The 7284-nt window shown below is 43.1% G+C and overlaps 1 pseudogene; it reads left to right on the top strand.

Moving 5' to 3' along the window:
* LOC129684587 (zinc finger protein 14-like) overlaps positions 1-7284 on the top strand; it is a 77625-nt pseudogene that overhangs the window by 5419 nt on the left and 64922 nt on the right.

The raw sequence follows: 7284 nt of genomic DNA, 5'->3' as shown, positions 1-7284 counted from the left end.
AAGAAAGAAAGAAAGAAAGAAAGAAAGAAAGAAAGAAAGAAAGAAAGGAGACCTTTTGGGGCCAGAATTCAACCGAATAGATGAGATGTGTCTGTAGGAAAAATGCTTGGTATGCAAGCTTAATGACCTGAGTTTGATCTCAAGAACCCTTGGTGGCAAGAGAAATTGACTCCTGCATGCTGCCTTCTGATCTTCAAACTCTCAACTATTTTACCTGTCCTGACACACATATCACCCACATGTATCACACAGATACACACAATATTTTTTTAATTGTCTGAATAGGGGGGAAAAAAACAGAATGCTTTTTGTTTTGGGATTATACTTAACAATACAATATCCGGATTGAAAGACAGTGGAGTCGAGAAATGCACATTTGAATGAACAAGGGTAAACTGTATACAGTCCACAAGGACATTAACTCAAAAGGGGTTGTACACAGAGGCTGTCTCTGAATTAAGATGGAAGGGAAAAAAGAGGATAGGCCATGAAGGCACTTGCTTTTTACAAAGGGGTATAGCGCTTGTGCATAGGGAGAATACACTACTTGTAGTGACAGTTGACATGTGTTACCTTTTGGTGGCTGGTGATGATGTGGCTGCTGTCAGTGGGTTACTGAAGGTGGACTTGGGTATTTTCAACATTTCTCCCTCTATTATGAAATATGAGGAAATATTTAGGCATGACTTGTGAGGTATGAATGAGGTTCTGCGCTCGTTAGACTGCTTCCTGCAGTCTGTTGGAGGCAACATCTTTTGGGCCTTGTTGATCCTAATCATCAGGTCATATTTGGTAGTCATGAGTCTCCAACTCTGTGGCTAGCATTTGGTAGTTCTATAACAACTGATTGTTTGATTAGAGATTTTTTTTTGAAATTCTCATTGGAAAAACATAGATAAGAAATCAATAACATGATGTAGTTAGTAAAAGCAGGAAGTTGAGGAGGGGGCATCAGGAAGGGACATACCCACTTCCATAAAGGGTTCTCAAAGGCCCAGGGGCTGGAGGCATTGAATTTTTCCTTACATTTTATAAGTTTGAAGTTGTTGAATTTTGTTCTTTACTGTGTCCAATTGGCTGACATAGAAGCAGCTTTCCTCTTAGAGGAAAGGTCAAAGGCTACCTTTTTCAGCTGTAAGAAGATCTGTTTTCTGTCAGTTTGAGTACCACTTTGGCCAAGGAGTCAATTTGTCCTAGAAGTGTGACTGTGGTTTGGGACACCTGTTGGAGGTCCTGGATGACCTGGGAAGATGTGGTCAGTCCTGCTATCCCAGTGGTGACACCCACAGTTATTTTTGCGACAGCCAAATTGGGCAAGATTTGAACTGCTCTTGTATTATTTTGGGCAGCTTATTGAGTCCACACTGGAATCGGTAAGGGCCCTTCTCCATGTATCACCCCCAACTTGAGGAAGAGAAATGCTAGTGTGCAAATTAGCAGGTAGTGATGGTAGACTTGAGTACCACAAAGTATTGAGGTATTATGGATGGTACAGTACTGGGTTGTCAAAGATTAAGGTTTTGTTGCAGTCTAAGAAATTTAACACTCCTACAATATGTGTCCCTTAAAGCAGTTTGCCACGCCAAAGAGGGTGATAGGACAATGGTAGAGAGTTGTGGCAACACTGGACTTGGGTCTGTTGGTGAATGGCAAGGCAAGTTTATTTGACAAGGTTATGAGAGAAACTGGAAGCAGCAGTTGTGAATTAGTACCAGGAGGAAGAACAGACAGCAATCCCCAAAGGGGCCGGGTTAGGTGCTATTAAAGGAAGGTAGGCCAAGGTCAGAATTATTTAGGAGAGGAGATGTTAAAGAAGTAATGACCTTGGGGGGGGGGTGTTGAATCACCTCTTCTGGCTCCCCTGTCTTCAGGGGTGGAGTAATCAGGAACATATTTTCTCTTGGTTTCAGTCATGCTTTACAGGAGCCAGGGATTGAGGAAATGGTAGAGCTTACCAACAACACTGATTTCCCACCTGGGATCCCATGGGTCCATGATGCAGATGTAAAGGGCCTCTTTCTGTCGGTGGTGGAGAGAATCAGAGCGAGGATGCACATATGGCAGATGGTATTGGCAAGACCTGTAGAGGCAGCCTCCATGTCTGTTTGACCACTCTTTACTGTCATCATCTGTCTGGTCATAGAGGAAGTTAGCAAAAAGGTAAATAAATGAAGGAGAAGGGGTGGATAAAGGGGCGATAGGAATTGTAATTGGCTCCTAACAGCCTGCTTTGGAACAATTTCCTAACCCTATTTGGAGGGACTATTTGTTACAAGTGAGCATTTTTTGAATTGTGAATCTCCATATGTAAGAGTTATTCTGAACAGAAGTGGACAAGAAGGTGGGGAGCAAAAGTCTATGTCCAATCCAGTAGAGTCCAGCATGGCTACTGGGATGAAGCCTCATTCTTCTGGAACTAGACACAAGGTGGTTGATATCAGTGTCCTCTGAAAGGGAACAGGGCCTGTTGGGGTTGATTTGTAGGAGGGGAAGTTATCTTTACGCAAAGGAGTAAAGGGCTTGAGCCAAGAGAGGTGAATCCAGTGAGCTTAGCAGCTGTGCATATTACAAGAATTAACTTGAAGGGGTCATGGCATTTACAATAAAGGCATGAGGGACATTGGTCCAGATTGATCAAAGGACCGGTGTAGAGGAATTTTAATCTAGCCTCATGGCTCCCCTGGCTGGAATTACAGACCCACCTTTAATCCCAGGAGACAGAGGCAAGCAGATCTCTGAGTTCTTTCAGAAGTTCAGGTGAGTCAGTTGAAAGGCCGTGCAGTGAAGTTGAGTTCATGGCAGTTCACTTTGTGGAATTCAGAAGCAGTTTTTACTCTGACAATTTTACAGAGAGACGTTGAAGAGAGAACAGCTAGACAAAGGTGAAGACAGAATGAGCCAGCACATGAGAAGGAGCCAGACTAGATTGCTAGAGTTAGTTTTAGGCCAAGCAGAATAATTCAGTGAAAAACAGAGAATCCAGGTTGAATTAATCACCTTGGAGGGGAGTTTGAGTCAGAACCAGCCAGCCAGAGTTCAGAAAAGAATAGAAAGGGTGAGCTTTTTCAGGAGTAAGTCACAGAGGCTGAAAACATTCTAGACCTAGAGTAGATTTTACAAAGAATAGAAGCTTCCAGCATTAGGCCCAGATTAGCAGATGGAGGCAGGAGGTCTCCAAGGCTACAGCTGATTCAGTGGAATAAAAATTACTGTACCAGACCTGGTCCCCAGTGTTGACTGGGCACGGACAGGAGTTGGCCTATGGCGGGGTAAGGGAGTGGTCAGTAATGTCTCATAGGAGGGAACAGAGATGGCAGAGTAAGGGAGTGAGTATGTGATTAGGGAAGGGTGAAAGATGGGGCCAGAACCAATTCTCCATGCATGTGCTCAAATGATTAGATGGAAAGAGGCCACTTGGAGTGAGCCCTTAGCCTGAGAAGGGACAGTGGTAGGAATTTTACCCAATTGAGGTGAAGTTCTTTTGAGAGTTCTACAAAGATATTTTGTGAATATCCATTAGTTTATCTTATGTTTACCAAGTACTGGAAATGATATGGAATATGAAAATGTCAGGGAATGTTGAGGGCTTTGGATAGAGTTTGGGAAATCTGGTAGTTGAATTTAGGGCTATTGTCTGACTCGGAGGAGGTAGAGATTGATCTTCTGAGGAAAAGGTCAGAGACTGCCTTGAGCCTTTGTTGGTTGTGGCAGGGTCTCCACTCACCCTGAGAGGGTGCCCAGCAAGACCAGAAGGAACCTAACGTATTTAACTGTGGGCATGTGGTAAAGTCATGCTGCCAGTCATTTGTAGGGAGAGAGCCTCTGGCCTGGTGAGTAGGAAAAGGAACTATGCTATCAAATTGGGATCTCATATTTGACAGTTTTTATAAGAGGCAGAAACAGCCTTTAAGAAATATAAATCCTCAGAGGTGGGCTACAGGTGGACCTTAATAAAATGAGACAAGGCTTGCCTATTAGGATGAAAGAGCTGGTTTAGATAGAAGTTTTTGAGTGTGGAGGGGTGATAATGGGGATGTGAGTGGTAATGCAAGGATGTTCTGCAGTGGGTGAGACAGGTCTATACCTCCCAAGTGCTGCAGCTAGAGCCTCCTCGTCAGTTCATATATTTCCCTTAGAGATGATGGAATTGTGACTCTCTTGGGACCAGCAGTGCACAATTCCTGTAGTCGTGGGGAGAGCAGTGGCTTTTAGCACGGCCATAATTTGGTTTGAGTTGGTGATTGATCCTCGTATTGTTTGTGGTTCACACTCCAGATGGCATTGTGAAACACGAGGATGTGAAATGCGTATTTGGAGTCTCTGTAGACATTTAGGCATTGTTCTTGTGCCAGTTGGAAGGCATGGTGAGAGTTATTTAGCCTGTTGATTGTGGACCAGGAGGGCCTGTGTGTCCACCACCTCAGTATTGGGCATTATAGCAAAGCCTGCTTTTGGCCCCCTTTATGTAGAAAGGAGCTGCCTTCTGTGTGCTAGGTAAGGAGAGCCTGAGGCCTTCTGTATATGTGAGGGATCGGGTAGTAGTTCTTCTAAGGTCAGTGCAAGAAGATGGGTAGTTAAAAATATTTTAGATATTGAGAGATTGGCATGATTACAAAGTAAGTGTACCATCTTCTGCTAGTGCCACCTGGAGAGAGAGAACCCAGGAGGGAGATAGAATTTATAAGCCTCTCTCCCTTAAGAGATGGGACAAGTTGTGGTAGGGAAAGATAGTGGCAGATGAGCCAAAAGTTTGTAAATAAGGAGTTTAGAAGCTGCTAAAGCCTGTGTGCTGGGTGCCCATTGCTGGGTAGTAAAGTCTAATTTCTTTGACAGGTATGCCACAGGTGCAAAGGAAGGTTGCAGTTGGTGGTATAGGGCTCCAAGGGCATATCTCTTTTTTTCTGTGGGCAAGGAAAAAAAAGGGGATCTAGGAGTGTAAGAAGTCACCTATACCTAGGAATGATTAAAATCTCTTTTTTTTTTTTTTTTTTTTTTTTTTTTTTTGTAGTGTAGGCCACAAGGGACTGGATTAGGTGTTTTCTATCAAAGGTAATGGTTTCATGAATTGAGATAATAGGCCCAAGTAGGTGACCTGAAGGGTGAACAGTTGCACCTTAAACAAAGAACTGTAGCCCCAGCTAGACAAGAAATTTAGAAGAACAGAGGTGTCAGTTTGGCTAATTAGTAGGGATAGACTGCAGAGGAGAAGGTCAACTACATTTTGCATAAGTTTAGTTTGGGTAGATCAAAAGAGAATAGATCTGAGGCCCGTGCCTGACCAAACAGGTATGGGTTGTGGGGAACCCCTGGAGTAGGACAGGCTAGGTGTGTTCAGTAGAGATATGGGTGTCAAGATCAGTCCAGATGAAAGTAAAGATGTTCTGTGATTTCGTGATGAGAAAGGTAGAGAAGAAGGTGTTCTTGAGGTTCAGGACTGAGAAACTGGAGATCTTGAACCAGGCAGGAAGTCCCATTCAACTTCTTTCTTTTTTAAACTTTTTATTGATTCATCGTGAATTTCACGTCATGCATCCCCATCCCACTCATCTACCCATCCCTGAATATCTGCGCTCTACCCTTGCAACCTCTCCCAAAAGAAAACAGATGACAATAACAATAACAAAATCTTGCTGTAGAAGCTGCAGTGTGTTCTACAGTATACACTTTTGTTCAAACAGCTTTTCTTGGAAATGATCATTACTGTGTGTGAGTGGTCTGGCTTCTGTTTTAATAATGCTGGGTCCTCACTGGGACTCTTCTGTCACATCCTGTTGTTGCCTGTGTCATGGAGATTTTGCAGCTTTGTTTCTGGAGGATCAGCCCCTTCATAGTTGGGCTAAATGTTGGGTCCAACTCAAAACCCTGGGTAGGGGCCTGGGTGGTTCCTGAGTTTCTCTGCCTGACAGTTCTCCCATACTTATGCCATTGGGGCCAGCTCTCTGGTACCTACAACAAGAGCCAGCTCTGTTGTGCTTCCTGGGTGAGGTTCAACCTGCTCTACCAAGTATGCAGCCAGTGAGGCGCGTGGCCAACTCCACACAGCCCTCAGACATCAACATTGCCCCAGGCCAGACAAGAAACTTCTTCATAACCTTTGGTGGTAACAGACCCTCTGCTGTTTCTGGGCCACAGATTCAAACATGAATGATGGTGAAGCACAGGCCATGACCTCACATGGTATCAGGTGGCATCACCAACTACTTGTATCAAGTTGTTCCCCAGGAATCATGTTGGGGATGGAGCCTAGAGCCTCAAGCATGAAAAGCAAGCACTCTACAAAGAGCTATGTGCCTAGCTCCTGTTTGGGTTGTTTGTTTAGTTTTATTTTTGTTTTTTTTTTTTTCAAGACAGGGTCTTATTATGTAGTTCTGATTATCTTGGAACTCATTACATAGAACCAGGCCGGCCTTGTACACACATAGATTCACCTGTCTCTGTTTCCCTAGTGCTATGATTAAAGTCATGAACCACTAAGCTGACTTTAGATCTTTCGACAGTTTCATACCATAGCAAAGGATACCAAGGGACTCCAATGTATACTGACAGCCCAGGCTTGCCCTAAACTTGAAGCATTGTTGTTTCATTCAACCTCCCAAGTGCTAAGGTGGGGCTTTTGTTTTAATGCTGATAGAGATGAAATCCTGAGCCTTGCTCAGTCTAAGCAGGAGTTATATCAAGGATGGAGATTCATCCCAACCACCAGTCAAACTTTGGAATCAGGTAAATGAGGGCAATCTTTCTATAACCTTTCACCCTTCTCTCCTTCTTTTTCTAGAAAAGCTTCACATCAAATTTGATTTTCGCTTTTCACATTTGTTATAATTAAATGTGCCACAGAATATCTTATAACCTAAAAGCCCAGTAGACAGATACCCTTTAAACACAAATTTAAAAAAAAAAAAAAAAACCCTCCAGGGTGTGGTAAGGCAACTCTTTAGTCTTAGGTAGTGATGGAGGCAAAAGATATCCTATTCAAGAACATCTTTAGCTAGACAGCCCAATTTAAGACCAGCATGATTATAGTAATCCCTGTCTGAGAACAAAGTCTTCAGAAGGTAAAGATATCAAGCGTGATGACATGAGTTCACTCCCAGGAATTGAACAACCCACATTTTTTCCTGAAATTGGCACATGCACAGTATAATGCATGTGTACAAGGGTACAATATGCATGCATGGCAAATAAATGTAAATAAAAGTTTGAGAAACAGTATTTACTTATTTTCTCCTTTCTTCCTTTTCTTTCTTTCTTTCTTTCTTTCTTTCTTTCTTTCTTTCTTTCTTT

The sequence above is a fragment of the Psammomys obesus genome, unplaced genomic scaffold, assembly GCF_907164565.1.
Source record: "Psammomys obesus unplaced genomic scaffold, mPsaObe1.curated_primary_1811, whole genome shotgun sequence".
NCBI classification, from domain to species: domain Eukaryota; kingdom Metazoa; phylum Chordata; class Mammalia; order Rodentia; family Muridae; genus Psammomys; species Psammomys obesus.
The sequence above is the reverse complement of the archived record's forward strand: the minus strand, read 5'-3'. Positions and strand labels throughout refer to the sequence as shown.